Here is a 25,113-nt window from a genome sequence, read left to right as displayed (position 1 = left end):
GAATGATAAAATTATGGCATTTGCAGGCAAATGGATGAAATTGGAGAATATCATGCTAAGTGAGAGAAGCCAATCTCAAAAAGCTAAAGGACGAATGATCTCGCTGATAGGTGGATGAGGACATATAATGGGGGGTAGGAGGGGTTAGCATTAGGGTTAGGGTTAGGTTTAGGGATAGGGATAAGGAGGATGGTAAGAATGGAGGAAGAAAGGACTGTATAGAAGGAAAAGAGGGGTGGGAGGGGTGGGGGGAAGGGAAAAAATAACAGCATGAATCAAACAACATTACCCTATGTAAATTCATGATTACACAAATGGTATGCCTTGACTCCATGTACAATAGAGAAACAACATGTATCCCACTTGTTTAAATAATAAAAAAAATTAAAAAAAATAAAAAATAAAAAATAAAAATAAAGAAAGTTATTGATAACCAATTTAACTTTTATAATAAAGGCTATTGAGTTCTCTAAAAAAAAAAAAGAAAGATAATTGCCATGGGCTTAGTATAGATGGCCTTTACAATGTTAAGGAATGTTCCCACTACCCTTATTTTTTCTAGTGTTTTGAGCATGAAGGGATGCTGTATTTTATAAAATGCTTTTTCTGCATCTATTGAAATAACCTGTGATTCTTGACTTTATGTCTGTTGATATGGTGAATGACATTTATTGATTTCAGGATGTTGAACCAACCTTGCATCCCTGGGATAAAACCCACTTGATCATGGTGCACTCTCTTTTTAGTATATTTTTGTATGTGATTTGCTAAAATTTTGTTGATAATTTTTTCATCTATGTTCATTAAGGATATTGGTATGAAATTTTTTTTTCCTTGATGTGTCTCTGTCTGGTTTAGGTATCAGGGTGGTATTGGCTTCATAGAATGAGTTTGGGAGGGTTCCCTCCTCTTCTATTTCATGGAATACTTTGAGGAGTATTGGAATGAGCTCTTCTTTAAAGGTTTTGTAGAACTCGGCTGAGAACCCATCTGGTCCCGGACTTTTCTATGTTGGTAGGCTTTTGATGACTTCTTCTATTTCATTGCTTGAAATGAATCTATTTAAATTGTGTATGTCCTCCTGATTCAGTTTGGGTGAATCATATGTCTCTAGAAACCTGTTGATGTCTTCAAGATTTTCTATTTTGTTGGAGTATAGATTTTCAAAATAGCTTCTAATTATGTTTTGTATTTCAATCATGTCTGTTGTGATATTCCCTTTTTCATCCTGAATTTTAGTAATTTGAGTTTTCTCTCTCCTTCTCTTTGTTCGTGTGGCTAAGGATTTATCAATTTTGTTTATTTTTTCAAAGAATCAACTTTTTATTTTGTCAATTTTGTTGACTTTGTTTCAATTTCATTGATTTTAGCTCTGATTTTAACTATTTCCTGTCTTCTACTACTTCAGGCGTTGATCTGTTCTTCTTTTTCTAGGGCTTTGATCTGTAGTATTAAGTTGTTTATTTGTTAATTTTTTCTTCTTTTATTAAATGCGCTCCATGAAATAAATAGTCCTCTATATACTGCTTTCAGAGTGTCCCAGAGATTTTGATATGTTGTATATTTGTTCTCTTTTACATCTAAGATTTTTTTATGTCCCCCGATGTCTTCTGTTATGCATTCATCATTCAATAGCGTATTATTTAATCTGCAGGTGTTGGAGTAGTTTGTTTTTTATTCTGTCATTTATTTCTAATTTCATTCCATTATGATCTGATAGAATACAAGGTAGTATCTCTATCATTTTTTATTTGCTAACAGTAGCTTTTGGCATAATAGATGGTCTATTTTAGAGAAGGATCCGTGTGCTGCTAAGAACAAAATGTATTTGCTCATTGTTGGATGGAATATTCTATGTATGTCTGTTAAGTCTAAATTATTGATTGTGTTATTGAGATCTATGGTTTCTTTGTTCAATTTTTGTTTGGAGGATCTTTCCAGTGGTGAGAGAGGTATGTTAAAATCACCTAGTATTATTGTGTTGTGGTCTATTTGGTTTCTGAAATTGAGAAGGATTTGTTTGACATACATGGATGAGCCACTGTTTGGGGCATAGATGTTTATGATTGTTATGTCTTGCTGATTTATGCTTCCCTTAAGCAGTATGAAATGTCCTTCTTTATCCCTTCTGACTAACTTTGGCTTGAAGTCCACATTATCTGATATGAGGTGGATAATCCAGCTTTTTTGCTGAGTCCATGTGCAGGGTATGTTTTTTTCTCATCCTTTCACCTTTAGTCTGTGTGTATCTCTTTCTATGAGATGAATCTCTTGCAGGCAGCATATTGCTGGGTCTGTTTTTTAATCCAGTCTGCCAGTCTGTGTCTTTTGCTTGATGAATTCAGGCCATTAACAGTCAGAGTTATTGTTGAAATATGATTTGTGTTTCTGGTCATTTGGCTTATTTTTGTTTTTTAACATGACTTGGTTTCTCTTTTATTTGGCTATTCCTTTAGGGTAGTTCATCCCTTTGCTGATATACATCGTTGTTTTTCATCTCTTCCTCATGAAATATTTTGCTGAGAATGTTCTGTAGTGCTGGCTTTCTATTTGTAAATTCTTTTAGCTTTTGTTTATCATGGAAGGATTTTATTTCCTCATCAATTCTGAAGGTAAGTTTTGCTGGGTATTGGATTCTGGTTGGCATTCATTTTCTTTCAGAGCTTAAAAAATGTTGTTCCAGGCCCTTTTAGCTTTTAAGGTCTGGGTTGAAAAATCTGCTGATATCCTTATTGGTTTTCCCCTGAATGTAATTTGATTCTTTTCTCTCACAGCCTTTAAAATTGTATCTTTATTTTGTATGTTAGGTATTTTCATTATAATGAGCCTTGGTGTGAGTCTGTTGTAATTTTGTACATTTGGTGTCCTATAAGTCTTTTGTATTTGATTTTCCATTTCATTCTTCAGATTTGGGAAATTTTCTGATATTATTTCATAATAGAGTGTTCATTCCTTTGGTTTGTTTCTCTATGCCTTCCTCAATCCCAATAATTCTTAAATTTGGACTTTTCGTGGTATCCCATAATTCTTGGAGGTTCTGTTCATGATTTCTTACCATCATCTCTGTTTGGTCAACTCTGTTTTCAAGATTAATATTTTGTCTTCAATATCTGAGGTTCTGTCTTCCAGGTGTTCTATGCTATTGGTTATGCTTTCTATGGACTTTTTAATTTGGTTTATTGTTTCCTTCATTTCAAGGATTTCTGTTTGTGTTTTTCAGAATCTCTATTTTTTAAAATTTATTTTATTGTAAGCAAATGGGGTACAACTTGTTTCTCTGGTTGTACATGCAGTAGAGGCCTACCATTTGTGTACTCATACATTTACATAGGATAATGGTGTTGGATTCATTCTGTTTCTATCTCTTTATTGAAATGATCTTTTACTTTCTGCATTTGCTGTTTTAACTGTTGATTGGTGGGATCCTTCAATGCCTGCATTTTCTCCCTCATCTCATCGTTTGCTTCTCTGATCATTTTAATTATGTACATTCTGAACTCCCTTTCTGACATTTCTTCTGCTGTGCTGTCATTGGGTTTTATTGATGTAGTATCTAGGTTTATTTGGGACATTTTCTTCCCTTGTTTTCTCATATTGCTCAGGTATCTGCCCCTCCAGTAGTGAAACTCTGGGATATTGCAGATTTCCTTTGTTGACTAATCTTGTCCCTGTAGATTTCCAGTAACTCACCTGTTAGCCTTCGGTAGCCTGTAGTCCTGGAGGAACTTGATAATGCGGTGCTCCACTAGGAAGCTGCCCCTCTAGGGTGGTGGCCTTCAGGTGGGGTATATTCCCTGTAGTAGGCAGAGGCGCCTCTACTTGTTGACCTATGGTTAGCCAAAGGGACACTAGACTGTGGCCTGGGGCCTGGGTAGTCTGTGTCTGGGTCTGGTTCTACCTCTCCAGCAGGGAAGTCTCACCCAGTGACTCTGAGCTGGTCCCGAGTCTCTCAATACCTCCTCTTCTTGAATCCTGATTCCTAGGGATGTACTTTTGCAAGGAGGTGGCATGGGCAGAGATTGTCAACGTATTGGGGTTGGTGGACTAATGTGCCAGAAAGATGCAGGAAAAGCTCTTTAAGTCTGATACAGATGGCTTCTCCCCTTCAAAATAATTGAAAATAAGATTAAAATTGCATTCAGGGACTATTCCAGCTGACTTTTAACTTCTTCTGATGTATGCTCCTCAGCCTCCCACCGCCAGCGTTTCCCAGGGGTTTACCTTAAATTGGCATAAAGTTGCACCTATGCCACCTGAATTATGTTCTGTAGATCTGTAGACCATAATGTATATAGTTAACAGTACTGTATTGTGCACTTCGAAATTTGTTGAGTGTTACATCCATGTCAACTGTTTTGAGCACACACACAAAAAAAGGGGAGGGCATAAGAAAATTCTGGGAAGGTAAAAGATGTTTAGTGCCTTAATTGAAGCAACAGTTTCACAGTTGTATTCCTATATCCAAACTTGTCAAAGTGTATATTCAATATGTGCAAATGTTTGAGTATCAACTACACCTCAGTAGAGTGCTTTATATTAAAAAACAAAAGCATATTTTGAAGAAAACAGATCATATTGGTTTTCTCAATGGTAAAAAGAAGAAAGCTCCCATAGTACAAAGCCAAAATACAAAGAAATGAATTTAATGAATAACAATATAAGATGTTTAGGAACAATCCAGGAAACCTATACATGATTACTAGGAACTTTGAGAATAAAATGAGGAAGAGCTAGAACAAAAGTGAAACAACAGTAATATAGTAGCAACAACTTTCCTGAGCTAAAGAATGGCTGGAATGTTGAGACTCTAAGACCTTGCTGGTGCCCAGGAAGGTCTAGTGAAATAAAGAAAGTTGAATATACCCTGATTAAATTTCTGGATTCCAGGGATTAAAATAAACATTCTTAAAAGTTTCAATGAAGAAGGAGCAGGTTTCTTGTTAAGGGAAGATAAACATACTAGCATCAAGCATCTTAGGAACAATAATAGAGGCTAGAATACAATGCAGCAACATCTACAGTTTACCAAGAGAAAAGATTGTAATCTAAGAAGCCTATATTACCCAAGGTGTCCCATATGAAAGAACAAAGAAAAGATATTTTAAGGCTTTCAAGGCTTAAGAAGGAACTTTCTTCATTCAAAAGAGTACTTTAGTCAAATGAAAATTAAATCAGAACAAAAATATCCTGAACAAAATATAAAAATCTACACTGAACAATGAATCATATTTATATCTAAATGAATGAGGACAATGACTCTGGAAACTCATAAAAGACTCTTGTAAATATTCTTGAAACAGAAGAGGCATTTTCTAATTGAAAATATGTAGAGCATGGCATAAAATTCCAAACTATTTCATAAAAACAAGGAGATAATGGCTGAGAGTGGTGGTAGGGGAGTTAGAGGGTGTTCATTCATGGGAAAGTGAAAGGCTTATAAAGGTATTGATGGAAATGGAAGTGTGGACAAGTAGAACACTTGGGGGGAAGGAGGGAACATAATTCTATTTAAATTTCATATATCAATAAAAAGACATAAATGTGCATTCTATTCAAGATTCTATTTTTAACAAAGACTGCCAAATTCAACTCCATATAAATCAAAACACTGCACATGGAAGAAAATCACTTAAAGACAAATTGAGAAAAACTGTTCCTTATATCACCAAAATGTGATTTCCTTTATATAATTTTTAATCCATAGGAAAATATTGATTAAATTGAATAACAAAACAGGTAAGGGAAAAATGAACAATTTCCTGGAAGATATCCAAGAAAACATTGACTGTGGCTGTTCAGGAGAAAGGAAGTCATTGTCCAGGAGACTACAAGGGAAAGATAATCTATATTTCATTTTATATACTGTGTATCTTTTCAACTTGGAGCATTCTATATGTATTTCTACATTAAAGTAGATTAAGTGTAACAAAATACTTATTGCACAATCCAATTGGGTATTCTACTCGATGCTTTCCACATAAGTGTCAGATTCTCTCCATCTTTAGCTCTGCCTTCCACTAGGACCTGAAAGTCTGCAGTAAGGCCCTCTGAATTTAGTCAACCCGTGAGCAAAGCAAGAGAGTGAGAACATAGATCATAGAGGAACTTTTAGGAATAGGGCTTTTAAGAAATACATATCACTTTAATTCACATTTTATCGACTGATCTGTCCAATGATTCCATCTTGATGTAAAAATGCTGAAAAGATGACAATTGACTGTTGACTCAGACATAAACCAGACTGGACGAGTATTTGGGAGACTCTGTTCCAGTTGCCTATTTCCAAACAATGTGTTTAAAAAATAAATAAAGGACATATAAAATTACATCAGGCAAATGCAAATAAAAATAATAACATGTCAATAAAAGGATTAACCAAGACCTAAAGTATTATTTGGTAAAAAACGAAATTTTGTGATGGTGAAAGCTATAATCTACAAAGATTCCATTATTCAATAAACAAAAAGCATAGCACTGAAATACATTAAGTAAAATTTTCTAGGAAGAGAAAAAATTTTAAGAAAAATCTTGGATCATTGGTAAGGGTAGGAGTAGGAAGAGACAATACCAAAAAATTTTAAATAATACAACTGACAAGCTCAATTTGACAAGTACACACCAAACACATGCACATATATATCTTTGTACCCTATCAACAATAATAACGCATTCTACTAGAACATTAATAAAAATTGATCATTTTCCTGGATTCAGTAAAACCTAATTAGTCTCTTAAATTTAAAGATGATTTAACTCCTATACTCTGACAACAATCAATATAAATAAAAATAGAAATTAGTAACTCAAAGATGACGTCATAATTTTATAACTTAGAAATTAAGAAACACTAACAAATGCCCAGTTGAAGAAAAAAATTAAAGTTATAAATTTTCTAGAACCAAAAAGTAAGAATAGCTCATGTGAAAATCTACAATATAAAGTTAAAGTTGTATGCAGGATAATTTAAAGAGTTAAAACATTTTATTTAAAGAAATTTCAAATTAAAAATAAGTTATTCAACTAAGAAACCAGAAAAATAACAACAAACAACAAAATGGACCCAAAAGGTAGGCTAAGATCAAAGTTAATTTATGTTCAAATTATAATAAATTGACAACATAATGAAGAGTGGTATGGATGCCTGTTACACCTAGGTACTTCTTGAATGAGAGGAAAAATAAAGGGGTGAGGGGCAGAGGAGTCCATGTTTACTGAGATTTTTCTGGCGGACCCAGAGTTAAAAAACACTCTTTTGGAATGACAAAATTATGGCATTTGCAGGCAAATGGATGAAATTGGAGAATATCATGCTAAGTGAGATAAGCCAATCTCAAAAAGCCAAGGGACGAATGATCTTGCTGATAAGTGGAGGATGACACATAATGTGGGGAGGGAAGGGTTAGTGTTAGGGTTAGAGTTAGGGGTTAGGGAGGGGGGCAAGTATGGAGGAAGGAAGGACTGTATAGAGGGAAAAGAGGGGTGGGAGGGGTGGGGGGAAGGGAAAAAATAACAGAGTGAATCAAACATCATTACCCTATGTAAATTTATGATTACACAAATGGTATGCCTTTACGCCATGTACAAACAGAGAAACAACATGTATCCCATTTGTTTACAATAAAAAAAAAAAAAAAAGAAGTAGGGTTGGGGATATAGCTCAGTTGGTAGAATGCTTGCCTTGCAAGCATAAGGCCCTGGGTTCAATCCCCAGCACCGCAAAAAAAAAAAAAAAAAAAAACAAAAAAAAAAAAAGTAAATAAGACACAATAGGAATGTTATATAATATAATATGTATATATATACACTCCTTTGCCATAAAAACATTCTTATTCCTATTTATTTATTTTCACACCTGGAATTGAATCCAGGGGAGCTGAACCACTGAAAGATATCCAGTCCTTTTGTAACTTTGAGGTAGAGTCTTGCTGGTAGCGCTTGGGCCTCAATAAGTTGCTGAGGCTTTAAACTTGCAATCATCCTGCCTCAGGCTCCTGAGCAGCCAAGATTACATAATTGCTGACACTGCACCCAGCATACTCTTATTTTTGATATGAGCCATGAATACCAAGAAAAATTCACTTTCAGAAATCTCACCTGGGTTGATATTTCAGAATTTTTAGGTTCTGCTTTCATATATTGAACAATTAATTCTCTATAACTGTTTGAAATATTAATAAAATTAGAATTTTAATATTGTTATGAAAAACAAAAACCATATTCCGTACATAAAAATGTTTTAGAAAACATAATATCAGACTTTATAATATGCAGTTTAAGTTTGTAAGCCCAGACATTTTGTTAACTTGACAATTATTTGTAAATTGTTCTATTTTCTCTTGTTTTTGAGATGGGATTTCACAATGAAGTCTGCGCTGGTCTGGAATTTCTGAGTTCAAGCAATTCTCATGCAGTCTCCAAAATAGCTGGGGTGAACACACACATGCCACTGCACCCACAAGCTTATATTAAAAAAAAAAGAAAGTAAGATGTAATGATCATGCATTGAGGGCAATAAGGTACGTATATTAAATGATAATAGCTTGAACTCAGAAAATGTCATATCCCTGTAAACAATAGCTCTTTTTTCTTGCACAATTAATTTCTCTTAAGATTAAGGACTTCTTTCATAAATAAGGGTTGAACCCTAACTTAAAATATTTTTGTAACTTTAAAAAAAAAAACACACTCTTTTGTAACATTTCTTGTGATTGATCATGAGTTTGGGGTATAGAATCTATCAAAATACTACTTCAGTTCTCAAAGGTCATATTTTCACCAGATGAGCTGAAATGACATTAGTCACGATGTCATTCAAAAATCTCAGATACTACGTTATAATGAATGTGAGCCAAACCCTCTCATCTCCTGTAGGAATTGTTGGCAATTTGAGGGACAATACCTGTAGACTGTGTTACCACAGCAATTTGTACATATCTCTGTTGTACCAACAATCACATTGCCTCAAGTTATCTGCTCAGTGTGTGCCTTTTCCTTTGAATCCCTTGGGCACAGGAACCGTGTCCTTTTTTTTTATTATTTGCTACCATTCAGCCTAGGGTTCTTTTGTTCAATTTGAGACATCAATCATGAAGAGGAAGCATATCAAGTAAATGAAGTTTATTGGTGCTTATGATAGGGCAACAACACACTAGATAAGGTTCCCAGATTGGATCCCCAAGAAGGGTCTTAGGCATTTTTTTAATGGTGGTACTGGGTATTGAACACAGCGACAAAAGTTTTATAGTCCTTCCACTGCTTGCACAGGCATATCTGGTTGTTGCACACAATTTGGGATTCCTTCACATTTTCTGTGTATCTTCTGCTGTTGACAGCAACATCACCACTACCACCCCAGGAACATTATATAGCGGTGAAACAAGGTTCAACATTCTACAATGTTGGGGATGGGCAGTCAAGGATTTGCAGAGAACGTCTCTCACAAGCTTTGGAAGAAGCCAGCAGCTCCTGAATCTGGTCACTGGGTGAAGCATCTCTTGAAAACAGTTTATCTCACAGATGACAAGCTTGTCTGGGGACAGGGAGAAGAATCAGGGCCTGGTTGTTCTGTTTCAGATCCTCCTAGCTCCTCTCAAGGGCCTTATTAAGATACATTTATTGAACAACTAAATAAAGAATAAATGTAAATTTTAAGAGCCAGAGTGGGCAGACTCAGAAAGTCCCTTTTTATGCAAAGAGTGACCTATATAATGTAGACAGTGTAGGCCCATTAAGCTACAGATGACTAGTAGTCAACTGACAGAACAACAGAAGGGAAAACAATGCATAGATCATATGGGAAATCTAACTACCAGGTTAACCAACAAAGACATTTTTCAAGACTACTCAAAGATTTCACAAATAATGCATTACTTTTAAAAATCATTCTCAGTTCCCAAAACCCATAGAGTTAAGCTTCTGGAAAATTACTAATAACTCAGAATCTTTGTTTGTTGACTACCATACTCTTAACCAGTAATCTTAGTTTTAGGGTTTTTTTTTTTGTTGTTGTTGTTGTTGTTTTTGGTCTTGGGACATAAAATCTGGGAAGAATGGAAGGCAAGCAAGCAAAGAAGCAAAGAAACAAAGAGGAAGCATGATGATCAGGGTAAATCAATGCTAGATTGCAGAAGATGGGTGAAAAATCTATTCACACATCACCCACACTGCACATTCACACAGAATGAGAAAGTCAGGAGAAACATTGCCATGTTTAGTAAAAGTTCTACTGCTACCCCACCTCTTCCATCCTATCCACAGTTCCCATTGAATTTGTTGTGCTCTTTAAACATCCAAAAGGGATGTTGAACCACTGGATTGTGTAGAGGGAAATTAAGGAAGCAGAGTGGAGGAGGGGGAAGGAAAGATGGTGGAATGAGACAGACATCATCACCCTATGTACATGTAGGATTACATGAATGGTGTGACTCTGCATCATGTACAACCAAAGAAATGAAAAGTTGTTTCCCATTTGTGTACAATGAGTCAAAATGCATTCTACTGTCATGTATAACTAAATAGAACAAACAATAAAAAAAGAACCCAAAAGGGATGTTGATGGTTTTAACAGTATAGGAGAACCAAATAACATTGCAAGTTTTAGAATATTACAAGTTTTGAAGTGGATATAGCCAAAGGTGAGATTTTTCTTCATAAATTAGGGTAGGACCTTCTTTCTGCAGGTAGCCATTGATCCTTACACCTGCCTTCCTGTAGTCAAGTACACCACCAGGAACTTATAGGATTAAATGACATAAGGTTTCATGCGTGGGAAGAAAGCTTGACTACTGTACCTTGCTCATGTTGGGATAGATAAGTGGGGAAGAAAGAACTCAGGACAGCAGTTGTTAGTCACCATTCACAATTCTGCACAAATATCCAGTACCATGTTCAACCTACCCCTATATTACACCCTCTTTGACTAATAACTTTCATTGTCATTTAGTTCACAGCTAACTTATATATTATTTCTCCTATGGGGTGGTCTTTCTGGATCCCTACACTAGTCCTATAGCATCATCTACTTCCTATCATACCCACTGATGCAACACTCTATAATTATTTCATTCACACTTATCCTCTACTAACTACAAATCTATAAGTCTATAAGAGCCAGAGCTATGTCTCATTCACAGCTGAATCCCTCATACCAAGCACATTGTCTGACATAAAATAGTGCTTAACAAATGTGAGTGACTGAGTCAATCAATCAGTATACAAACAAGTAGGTATGTGGCCTAAATTTAAGTAAAGCCAGTGATCAATTCAGGTACATAAAAAGAAACTGGAAGACTGAATACTCATAGTACCCAGGTGACATGGGTGATTTTGTCAAAGCTATTATAGAAATAAGAATAAAAACAAGGACAGAGATATTAAGTAACTCATTCCAAGGAACAAATATGTTATGATTTGAATATGAAGTGTCCCCCAAAAGCTCACGTGTGAGATCATGCAAGAAAGTTCAGAGAAGAAATGATTGGATTGTGGGAATCTTAACCTAATCAGTCAATCAATGACTGATGGGATTAACTGAGTGGTAACTGGAGGCAGGTAGGGTGTGACTGAGGATGTGGGAATTGGGACGTGGCTTTGGGGTGTATATATTTTTATCTGGCAAGTGAGTCTCTGTCTCTGCTTCCTAATCACCGTGATGTGAGCTGCTTCCCTCCACCCTCTCCCACCATGATGTTCAGCCTCATCTCCAGCTGTGAGGAATGAAGCCTGTCTTCTATGTACTGAGACCTGTGAAACCATGAGCCCTAAATAAACTTTTCTTCCTTTACAATTGTTCTGGTCAGATCTTTTAGTCACAGCAGTGAAAAACTGATTAAAACAAAATGCAAGTAGATCAGCTACATTGTCCTGTAGATCCTGAGTCTCAGGTCTGATTTGAAGGACCAAGATTATTGGGCTATTTTCTATTAAGACAAGAATGATTCAGGAATAGGGAGGCTGAACCCTCGTCAATATCTGTGGAGACTTCTCAGTTCTGGGAGTAGGTGAACAGCCAGATGGAAGAGCTTCTTAATTGTTTTCAAGCAATAGGGCTTTGTAATAGAGCATTGTGTTGTGGTGGAAAAAATATGGAGTTTGGAGAAAAATGACTTATATTTCATCCCTGTCCTACATGTTACTATTTATAGGATCACCTTGGTTAAATTTACAAGCTTTGAAACCCACAAAATTCATCATCAAGAAATTCATCAGGAAAATAAGACATCATTTTGTGATGTTATTTAGAAGAGTAATTGACATTCAGTGCCAAGCTTAATATACATTCAATAAATTTCTACTTATTGGAATAGAATAAAATGGAATTGAAATAAAATATTCCTCTCACAATTTCATGAACTCCTTCATCATTTCATCATTTTTGATGCAGAATAGAAGCTCTGTAATCAGTGAGTTGAAACTGAATGGTGAGTTTTAAATGAAGTTAGGATTCAATCCTGACCTACATAACTATGCTCCTTTTTGATTTGTTTAATGACTGTTGGTCAAACTGAGGAGGCATTCCTCTGAAGAAAGAAGGTCTACCTTAAGAGAACTCAAGTAAACAAATCTTCAGTGAGCACCAACTGTGTGCAAAGCTCTGTTCCAGGACTGTTCCAACATCATGGAAGAATGGTGAGGAGAGATGGAAAAACATGGATATAATAATATCTGCAATATCCCTATGCAACTGGCACTCTTCTTTGCAACTATTACAAAATTTGGCTCTTTGAGAAGTTGCTTTCCTTTTCAAAAATACATTCACTTTCTTAGTGTAGCCCCCATCAGTACCACTGAAAGTGTAATCTGAATTGACACTCACTTTCTGTACATTTGCTGGAACTCAGAAATGAAAGTCAATTGATATGTATATAATTGAACACATTAGGATATTCTTTATAATGACTCAAAAATCTAAGAGCACAAAAACCTAATTACACTTAATCTTCCTATTTGGTGTACTTTTTATTTTCATGTGTTGTATATTCTATTTATAATGTGCTGTCTCCAAGCTACTAACCAGGTAGATTGGTCAAGAAGTCTATATCTTTACAGATGAATTGTCATCAAGACACTTTCCTGAGTTTTATTCAGCTCTTTCAATGAACTAAAGGCTTTATCTTCTCATTTCAAAAAATTGATCTATAAATCTAAACCAATTGAAATAAAATTTTATACTTCAGTTGACAACCTATGGGAAAAGAATCAGCACCATGGGATTTATAAACACCTAAAAATTGCATTGCTATAATAGATTACTTGACAAACCTTCAATTTATAATGCAACCAACACCTTTAGAATATTATTACTGATTCTAATAGATTTTGTAATTCTTCTCTGAAGACAGTACAATTACTAGCTCTCTATTCTTGGGAGTTCATCTGTGCTGTTAACAAAGAAAACTGGCTTCCTTACAAACCACAGTATTGAAATCTAAAACTGATTGATATATGAATCCACTAACCTAGAAAATTTACATGGAAATAACAATATAAGACAGATTCATATATGATATAACAACTTGAGCTACTCATTTTATATGGGAGAGTGAGTCAATGTCTAAAATTGAATAATAGCAAGACATTCGAGATAACAGACTAAGTTATAAATGGCATTTTAAATGACTTGGTACAACTCTCATTCCATAAAGGAAGAAAGTTAAGCATGAAAAAGGGATGACAGAATTTAGTTTTCCTAATACTCATTTTGGTGCCCATCTTACCATAAAGGCACATGCCAGAAAACATGACAATATAAAGGTCTTATAAGAGCAGACCAAACTAAAATATAAAAGAAAGGAAGCACATAGAAAGAAAAGGGCTGAAAAGTCTTTTTATTAACTTACAATTAACTGAATACTGGCATCTTGGTTTTTGTGGCAGGGATGTTTGTTTACATATTCTTTAAAAAACATAACACAGTTATAAGTGTATGTAAATTATACTATATGTGTAATATGGAGGGGCTGGTCATTTATAAGTTATAAGCTAAATTGGGCCTGATTCTTGCTCTTTTATTTGTTAATTAATTTATAACTTACATATTTATTTATTTTTGGTATCACGGATTGAACCCAGTGGTGTTTAACCAGTGAGTTTCATTCCTAGTCTTTCATTTTTTAAATTTACAGACATGGTCTTGCTAAGTTGCTAAGGACCTCATTAAGTGGCTGAAGCTGGTCTTGATCCACCTGCCCCAGCCTCCCAAGTTGCTGGGTTTATAGGAATGAGCCACCACATCCAGATTGTTCTTTTGAATAAAGTAAATTTTGAATAAAATCACATCCAATTTTTTATATTTTACCTGTAGTTCTGTCACAGTGATAGAGTTGATTAGTTGGATTGGAGACTGTATGGACTACAAATCCAGAAATATTTGCTACCTGGTACTTCACACAAAACTGGTTGACCCTTAATTTAAATACCAATAAATAATTTTAATAAATACTAATAAAATATAATTCTACTAAGAATACTAATAAGATGAATTCCCAATACCCTGCACCCAGATAAAAACATAGCCCCTTTCCTTGTGAACCCTTCCCCTTCTACATCCTTCTCTTTCCATCCACATATTGCTTTGCTTTAAAAAGTCACATTTCAAGCACAACCCTTACTCTAAAGTATAAGCAGTGTGGTCATTGTCAAGTGAAGAAATTTAAGAAATAAGTCAGCTGAAAGTAGTGTAACTTTTATTTTATTGATAGTTTATAAGAGGTCTTAGGGTAACAATGAGCCACATTAGTGGGATCTGGGAAACAAAAGACTCACCATACTTGGGATATCTGGCAGGACTTCAAGGTAGTTTGGTACTGAATATATGAACAGGATATACTCAGGGAAATAGGCCACTCTGGTTTTTGCTTCTAGGTGCCTCCTGGAGATAAAGTAGAACACCTGTAGGAGATAAAATTTTTTAATCAGCTATCCCAGACAGAAGACTCTAGAAAGCAGAGCAGGAAATTTACTAGCAAATGATCGAACCAAGTACAGATAATAACGTGGGCTAGGATCACGTGGTCAGTCTATCCTCAAGTTAAACAAGCTGGTATAAAGTTTGCAGCATATCTAAAGTGATATTAATACAATCTGGGTCATTTACATCTGGGACACAGCTGTCATCTTGGAGCTATGCTCAACATCCTCCTGGAAAACGATTTACCCCTTTCTGATGACCCCTGTTTTCTTTATCCTATGTGTTTTTCTCTCTCAATTTTCTCCCTCATTTTGTGGAGAACAGCTTCCAATAGTTAAGAGAAGTTTAAGTTGAGGACGGTTGAGAATGGGTATGTGGGATCTGGGAGGTAAAAGTTTTAGAGACCTAGAATTTCTGTAATATTTATATTCTGCCCCATATTTGATCAATGACTTGGTTGGTATAGAATTTCAGTAGGAATCTAGGTTGGAATCTACTGAAACCACACACACACTACACAGACACATGAGTTATTAATTGCCTCCATTTATATGGCCAGAGATACAAACTTGATGGAAGCCAAGATTTCAAATTGAACAGCAGCAGATATGGCATATCTTGACACAGCATCTCTTCCTAGTCCACTCAGGACAGAAACTGATGACACTCTCCACATAAGTAGAATTGATTGAACAATTAGATTCATCCTTCCTACTGCCTTTATGCATCCCAGGAATACTCGATGGTAACAACATAACTTATACAACAATAAGAGATCTAGTCTTAGAATGATCGCAAAACAAATTCTCTTGCTTGAACCAGTCACAATGTCACAATGTCATTTACTAGTAATGGGATTCTACGAAGTTAAGTGACAAACTATTTGTATATATGATTGTACAATAAAAATTTTCTAAGACTGCCATAACAAAATACTACAGGTTGAGTGGTTCAAATGGCAAAAATTTATCATCTCACAGTTCTGGAGGGTAAAAAGTTTGAGATCAAGGTGTTAGCAGGGTTTGTTTTTCCAAGGCCTCTCTCTTCAACTTGCAGATGGCTGCTTTAGGTGGTCTTCCTTCCATGTATATCTGTGTCCTAAACTATACCTCTTATAAGGATACCAGACATATTTAGGGTCAACCCTAAATCCCTTTGTTTAATTTAAGTACCCCGTTAAAGACACTACCTCCAAATTCAGTTCTATGCTGGAGTACTAGGTGTTAAGCTTATGATTTTTGGGGAGGGGATAAATTAAGCCTATGATAGTAACTGAGCTTTGTTCTGTTTTATTTCATAAAGGGTTTTCATTAAGGAAATAGAGTATGTGAGTTTTTTCTCTATATGATACACCATGAACTGTTCATTCATAGCCTCCCTCATTTAAGTTTTCTGGAATTTTGATCATATTCATATAGTCATTTTTTTCACAAATTACTTTTATTATTGTCTTGTACCTATGTCATACCATGATAACCCAAAGTAGCAAATAAATCAAATTTGCAGCAATCCCATGTAGTTATCTGTATAGGTATGTATTTGAATGCATCTAAGTTAATTTTAGCATTAGTTAGCACAATGCCTGTTAAATAATGTCTGAGTCAGTATAAACATGAAAAGATAAAAAAGAGATATAATCACTGCATAAATTAAGCTATTTTAAAATGGAACTTAAAGCATTATGAATTCTCAATTACTTTCTCATAATTATAATAAAATATAACTAGAAGAATCTAATGTTCTAAAATGACATTTAAAATGGTCATGCTCCTCAAACTAAGGTCATGTTAATTATGGATTGTTCTTATATAATTTCTAACAAAATTTTAATTGCAACTTATAATAACAGTTCAATCAATAATATATCACGTGTTCATATACTTTTAAAAGTGAAAAATTCATATTCACATGTTTAGGGGACTCCAGTTAGTTTGATTATGTTCTTATGGACAATACTAGTGACTTTTTAAAATGTTATTCTATGAAAATTTCATTTTTATCACTACCCCAGAGCTATCTTTACATCAAACTGATTAAACAGCATTGTCCCTGGACAGTGTGAATTGAAAGTGCATATACATTTTAATATGTTTTGGTCCTCTGAGAAAACACAGAATCTCATTTCAAAGTGTTCAAATAGATGATGGTACAGCAAAGGAACTTTCAAAATATATATATAATCAACTGAACCTCATAACTTAATATCATGTTATTTATGGTAAAATGTCATTTCAGAACTGTGACATGGTAACAGCACCACTATTTACCTAGGTAGACTATATAAACCCATGGGAATGAAATTAAAGTGATGAAAGTTACAATCTCCAATGAATATAGGCTCACCTAGAGCAAGAAACTGAGTTATTAATAAATTTTTGACTCCACCACTACCTCAGGCAAATCCCTTAGTGTTCCACTCTGCCTCAACTTCTTCAATTGAAAGAATTATCCATGTCTCTAAATGCTCAAGGAAATGGTTGATTACTCACTAAAATCTGGCAGTATAAACAGAAAAACATTCTCAATAGGTAAGTCATATTAATTAAAATGTGATAACAAGTAATGTGGATTGTTCTGGATATGGCTGGTTTGTGTGATGCCTACTTAGTCAATGTGACGAACAGATCTGAATGCCACAGAGGATTTGAATACTAGAAATAGACCATATTCTCTGGTCAAAGTGAAAGGGGAAAATGCTAAGTTCTTGGATGAACAGTAGTAAATATGAACATCATAGGGAAGGCAATTTACTATTTGATTCTGCCTTCAAATGTAGTAGATTCCAACATATAGAACAAGCTTAGCAATTTACAGAGAAAATATAAATATGGACTAATGACAAATACATGACATTTCTTTAAAAATTCTGGTCTAACGTACAGGCAGAATTTTTTAAATGGGGAGCTATTATCTCAGCAACTATAAACTACATTTCAGTGCACAGGAAGTTAATTTTGATGAAGTGAATTCCCTAAAGGGGCCAAAAATCAACCAATGTACCCATTATATTTCATTTGAAAGGAATTTTAAAAAATTATCACAGAGTTCTACCCTAGTCTCAATATCATAGAAAAAACACATATTTCCTATTAATAAAATGTGACAATATTATTTTCCATCCAATGATGACTACATATCCCTGGTTCTCTAGTGGCTTCTGCATTGGGAGTTGTAGACATCTCGTCTTTGTCTTATTATTTCTCATTCATCTGGTCTACAGCTTAAAATTAATAGATTGTTACCTCTCACCTTATATTGGGCTCAATGGTCCTTCCTGTTCACTGGTCCTCAATTCAGTTCTCAGTGATATAGGGAGCTACATCTCTCATTGCATTTTAGAACTAGTTAGGCTAACCTGCAGTCTTCAAGTACAAGATTACATTCTCATTCATAAGTTCACCATCAAGCACTATCTGTTATATTCCACATTCTTCCTCAGGACATACGGGAAACACTAGATGATATCTCTGCTGCATAGAAGACTGTAAACTTCTGAGGAGCTAATACTAGGCCCTCTCTCTACCTAACCATACTATGATACTCATTTCACTACGATGTTGGCTCCACATAGCCATGGGGATACCTTGTAAGGTCTCCCAGATTTGAGAAGCAGAGTAAATTATTTTCTTATCTAGACTTTCTTTTCAAACCCAGGCTGAAGATATGGATCTGACTCACCAGCTGATTCTACCTCTGGTCTCTTCTCTTTTCCTCAATTTATAAGAGCCTAAGAGTGAATGTATCTGTTAAGAGTCTTAACAATGAGGAATAGGAAACAGTTTTGCCAAATTTAAACAGAAAATTGATTTATTTCGAGATTCTGGTTGGCACACAGATTCTAGAAGGGCTCTAGAACCAAGTGGAGATGTCACATGGTTAACAGAAACAGCACAAAAATGGTAGAAGACACTACTAACACTACTGCTAGATCTAGATATAAGTGGTGCTGGACAAGATGTATGGCTGCCACCACACCAATACTACACCTGGGAGAATGTATTTTTCACAATCCCTGCTTTGTATCATTAATTTGCCACTTAGGGTTTGGGGCAGGGCTATCTGAATGAATAGCCATGTTTTCAAATGGGACTGCAATAGACAAGTATCAAGCATTTTCATATTCTCTAAGGGGAATAAATCTCATATGGTAGTCACGGCCCCAAACCTAGGAAAAGTATTCAGATGCTAAGTAGCAGAAAGCATGCCAACTATCTGCTACAGGGCGTACTTTCTACTTCATACATTATGTTAACCATTTTCCTTCCCATGTGGTATAATGGCTAGGTGGTGTAACAGGGGAAAGGTCCTTCTCTACTTTTCCTGGGTACTATACTAGTGTAATGATTATTTAGAAATAGGGGGAGACATAATAGATTCATATTTGTATTTTCAAAATATAAACAAACTGCAAAATTAAGAAATTAAAATCACTGTTACATAAAGATTTGATGTCAACCATTTTAATATCCTGAGTGCTTCTTATTATGCATAATAAACTATTCTGAGTTTCAGAGTTTCAGATTTTTTGAAATCCTAATTCAAGTGTTTAATATAAAACATATACTAATGCACAATCCAGACTTCAAGTCTTTAAAATTAGCAATGATCCTTCCAATAAGTTAATAAATCAGATAAGCATTTCTGGTTTTGGACATTGGATTCCATATTCAGAAAGAGCAATGCCTGACTAACTATGTTGTTTTTGGTTGCACATGATAATTCATCTTTCTTTAAATCCCAATAAAAAGCTTGTATGTAATTATTAAGAGCATGGAAATTTTCTATATTTATGCAAGATTTCACCTGCATTGATTCAAAGAAATAAATGTGAGAGACATTGGTCACTTCTGCAGAATGCATTTGGGGAAAATCAAGACACAGGTAATTTTCCTATGCAAATCAACTTTTTGGTCAACCTTCTTCTTGCATGAGAACACTAGGCAACTCTCATTAGAAAACAGGAATTCTTACAAAGTTTTATCCATAAAGAAGATAAATATGCTCCCGAACCTCAGGAGAACATTGATATATGTAATAAATTACAGAATTTTAATTTAAAGCACAGAGTATCCTTATGGCTCCCAAGAATCAGGAGTGAATTATGAAAAATTATGAGCATATGTGAATAATTTTAATACATATCCAGGCATGGATTAAAAAGTTGTCAACCAATACATGGGTTAGCCTGAAGAACATTATGTTAAGTCACAAAAGCCAGAAACAGAAAGATTAATACTGCATATTCTCATTCAAACCTGCAAGTTAAAAACTTGATCTCACATAGAGAGTAGAAAAAGCATATTAAAGATTGAGAAAGTAGAGCATATTGAATAGAGAGGATGGACTATAGTAACCAAAATGCAGGTGGGAAAGAATAATTTCTAGTATTCTACAGCACAGTAGGGTGAATAAAGATTACAATTTACCATATATCTCAAAACAACCAGGAGAGAGATATTGAATGACCCCAACAGAAAGAAATAATGAATGTTTTAGATGATGAAAATACTGATTTCCCTGATTTGACCACTATATACTATTTACATGTTTTGAATTATCACACTGTACTATATAAAAGTATATACATACATATATATATACTTACACACATTGTGTGTCAACTAAAAGTAAACTTTTTCTAAAACTCTTTCTGCTAATAATATCAGCCTTATCCTACAATTTTTCAAAATAATGCTTCTCAATACCTAGATTCACTACTTATGACATGCCATCTAACTGACTTTAAGCAAAAATGAAACTCTAGGTAACCAAGCTACTAGCATAAAAATATTCTAATTATAAATATTAGTTGTGAAAATTCAACTATTAAGAAGAGGAGGGGAAAAAAAGAAGAGGCGGGCAGATGATTTCAAAACTTATTACAAAGCTTCAGTAATAAAAACAATATATTATAGAATATAAAACGGACATATAGACTAGTGAATCAAAGAGAGATACCAAAATAAATCCAAAATATATGGATAAATCATCTCTGACACAGTGCTACCAATGTTACACAAATGGGAAGGCAGGAAGTAATGCAAGTAAACTGGTTATAAATGTTCAAAATAATGAATTTGCATCTTTACCTTATACTTTATACAAATAGTAACTCAAAATGTATTAAAGACTTAACACTCCTGAGATCACTGCTCTCTAATGCCTGAAAACTGTTTATGTATATAAAGCCTGGTTTTCTAGTCATTTCAATTTACTCCTTTTTTTGAAATTTTGATTCATTATACACAAATGGAGTACAACTTTTGTTTCTTCCACCCAGAGATGTGAAGGAAATAAGAAAATATGTTTTCATCAATTAGCATTAACTGTAAAGTTTATATTTTTGTAAAAATGATTTCTATATGTCATTAAAAGAGTAGAAGATAATCATTATATTATTTTTATTTGCCTTTGTGTCATAAGGATACCATTGATATTAAAATTATGTATCACTATCTTTATTTCATGTGCTACTAAAATTTTATAATAGACTCATTAATTTTCCATTAAAATATAAACAAAATGCAAAAAGAGGAAAAGAATAAATTCTGCCAAATATTCAAGAAAAAAAAAACATGTAAGACTTGAAATCGTAAAATTCCTGGAAGAAAACATAGTGGGAGATCTTGATGACATTGAATTAAGAATGATTTTGTGGGTAAAACAACAGAACCATAGACATTAAAATAAACATATACAAATGGGTCTACATCCAGCTTAAAATATCTGCATAACAAGAGGAATAATCAAGAGTAGAATGGCAACCTATGGAATGGATAAATATATCTGCAAACAGTATGTGACAGTTTCTCATTCTTGTGACAAAATACCTGAGAAAATCAACTTAAGAAGGATTTCTTATGGCTCCCCATTTCAGAGGTTTCAGTCCATGGTTGCTTGGTAGCATTGCTTTTGAGTCTGTGCTGAGACCAAGGCTTTAATACCTGAGCCTTATGGGACATACCATATATCTGATAAGGATTTTATATATTTAAGATATCAAGAACCTCTACAATCCAAAAATAACAATCACATAGCCCAATTTAAAAATGGGCAAAGGACTTGAATAGAGATTCTTCAACGAAGACAAACAATGACAAGAGCTGTGGTAAAAAGATGCTGAGCATCATTATAAGTGAAATGCAAATGGAAACCCCAAATAGATATCATCTCACACCCATCTTGAGGACCATTATCAAGACAACTAAAAATAACACATTGATGAGGATGGGAAGAAACTGGAACCCTTGTACACTATTGGTAGGAATTTAAAATGCTGCAAACCTTATGTTAAATGTGATGGAAATTCCTCAAAAAATTAAAAACAGAACTACCATATGATCCAGCAACCCAATTTCTGGGTATATGTCTCAAAGAATTGAAAACAGGATCTCAAAAATGTATTTGTGAAAGCCGAGGTAGGATGCCATTGCTGAGCCAGCCTGCCTGACCCCCAACTGCTGAGGGACACTACACTTGCCTCTGTGCTGACTCAGTGCATCCTTGATGGGGCTCCCCAGCTTCTTTGAAGGCTGCTGCAGGCATTTTGAATTATTCCTGAGAGCATGGCCATCATCATCGGAAGGGCAGCTCCCTTCCTGAGACATCTACAGGAGACTGGAGGCCCTTTGACAGGACTCAGGATTCAAGAAGAGGAGGTATTGACAGACTCGGGACCAACTCAGAGCCGCCAGGTGAGTCTCTCCCACTGGGCGGGCTCCCTGGACTGGTCAGTAGTCCCAGAATGCAGGGAACTACATGGAGTAGAGTTGCCCAGTGAGACTCCCCCACTGGAGCCATGAATCCAGACAACTGGGAGCACTGTAGAGCAGGACCACTCAGCAAGAGTCTTCAGCGCAGAGCAAGGATCCCAGGCCTGGGCAGTAGGTCCAGTCCCCAGGGAACGTCGTAGAGGAGGGCTGCTCAGAGAGAGAGTCCCTCACAGAGCCAGGATCCCAGACGAGGTGGTAGTTCCAGGCCCCAGGGAACATCGCAGAGGAGGGCTGACCATCGAGAGTCTCAATCACAGGGTGAGGCTCCCTGGCCTAGGAGGTAGGTCCAGAACCCTGGGAATGTTGCAGAGGAGGGTTGCCCGGCCGAGGTGGTAGTTCTGGACCAAAGGGAACATCTTGGAGGAGAGCTGCCCAGTGAGACATCCCCACCAGGTGAGTCTTCCCCAACGGGTGAGGTTTTCCCACCAGGGTGGTAGAACCAGAGACACAGGCCCAGACAAGCCATGCCTCAGCCCGCAGTTTAGTCTCCCTTTTGACTGACCATTGGTCAACAAGTGGAGGTGCCTCTTCCCACCAGCAGAAAATATACCCCACCTGAAGGCCACCACCACTAGAGGGGCAGCTTCCTTGTGGAGCACTGTATTATCAAGTTCTTCCAAGAATTCAGGTTACTGAAGGCTAGGAGGCGAGTTATTGGAAACCTACAGGGACACTATTAGTCAACAGAGGAAATCTGCAATATCTCAGAGTTTCACTACTACAGGGGTAGATACCTGAGCAATATGAGAAAACAAGGAAGAAAATGTACCAAACAAACCTAGATGCAACATCAATAAAATCCAATTACAGCAGACAGAAGAAATGTCAGAAAGGGAGTTCAGAATGTACATAATTAAAATGATCAGAGAAGCAAACAATGAGATGAAAGAGCAAATGCAGGCTTTGAATGATAGTACCACATAACAGTTAAAAGAGCAAATGCAGGAAGCAAAAGATCATTTCAACAGAGATACTGAAACAAAAAACAGACAGAAACTCTTGATATGAAGGAAATGATAAACCTAATTAAAAACCCCATAGAAAGCATAACCAATAGGATAGAACACCTGGAAGACAGAACCTCAGACATTGAAGACAAAATATTAATCTTGAAAATAAAGTTGACCAAACAGAGAAGATGGTACAAAATCCTGAACAAAATCCACAAGAATTATGGGATATCATGAAAAGGCCAAGCTTAAGAATTATTGGGATTGAAGAAGGCACAGAGAAACAAACCAAAGGAATGAATAATCTATTCAATGAAATAATATCAGAAAATTTCCTAAATTTGAAGAATGAAATGGAAAATCAAGTAAAGAGGCTTATAGGACTCCAAATATACAAAATTACAATAAACCCACACCAAGGCACATTATAATGAAAATACCTAAAATACAAAATAAAGACAGAATCTTAAAGGCTGTGAGAAAAAGAACCAAATTGCATTCAGGGGGAAACCAATAAGAATATCAGCAGATTTTTCAACCCAGACCCTTAAAGCTAGAAGGGCCTGGAACAACATTTTTCAAGCCCTGAAAGAAAATGGATGTCAACCAAGAATCTTATACCCAGCAAAAATTACCTATAGATTTGACAATGAAATAAAATCTTTCCATGATAAACAAAAGCTAAAAGAATTTACAAACACAAAGCCGGCACTACAGAATATTTTCAGCAAAATATTCCAGAAGGAAGAGATGAAATACAATGATATAAATCAGCAAATGGAGGAACTACCCTAAAGGAACAGCCAAATAAAGTAGAAACCGAGTCAGGTAAAAAAAAAGTGAGTCAAATGACCAGGAAACATATCATATCTCAATAATAACCCTGAATGCTAATGGCCTGAACTCATCAATCAAAAGACATAGACTGGCAGATTGGATTAAAAAGAAAGATCCAACAATATGCTGTCTGCAAGTGACTCATCTCATAGAAAGAGATACACACAGACTAAAGGTGAAAGGATGAGAAAAAACATACCCTGCACATGGACTCAGCAAAAGAGCCGGAGTATCCATCCTCATATCAGATAATGTGGACTTCAAGTCAAAGTTAGTCAGAAGGGATAAAGAAGGACATTTCATACTGCTTAAGGGAAGCATAAATCACCAAGACATAACAATCATAAATGTCTATGCCCCAAACAGTGGCTCATCCATGTATGTCAAACAAATCTTTCTTAATTCCAAAAATCAAATAGACCACAACACAATAATACTAGGCGATTTTAACATACCTCTCTCACCACTGGACAGATCTTCCAAACAAAAAATGAACAAAGAAACCATAGATCTCAATAACACAATCAATAATTTAGATTTAATTGACATATATAGAATACACCATCCAACCAAGAGCGAATACACTTTCTTCTCAGCAGCACATGGATCCTTCTCTAAAATGGACCATATTCTATGCCACAAAGCT

This window comes from Sciurus vulgaris, assembly GCF_902686455.1.
Source record: "Sciurus vulgaris genome assembly, chromosome: X".
In the NCBI taxonomy this organism is placed as follows: Eukaryota; Metazoa; Chordata; class Mammalia; order Rodentia; family Sciuridae; genus Sciurus; species Sciurus vulgaris.
Note: the sequence above shows the minus strand (reverse complement) of the source record.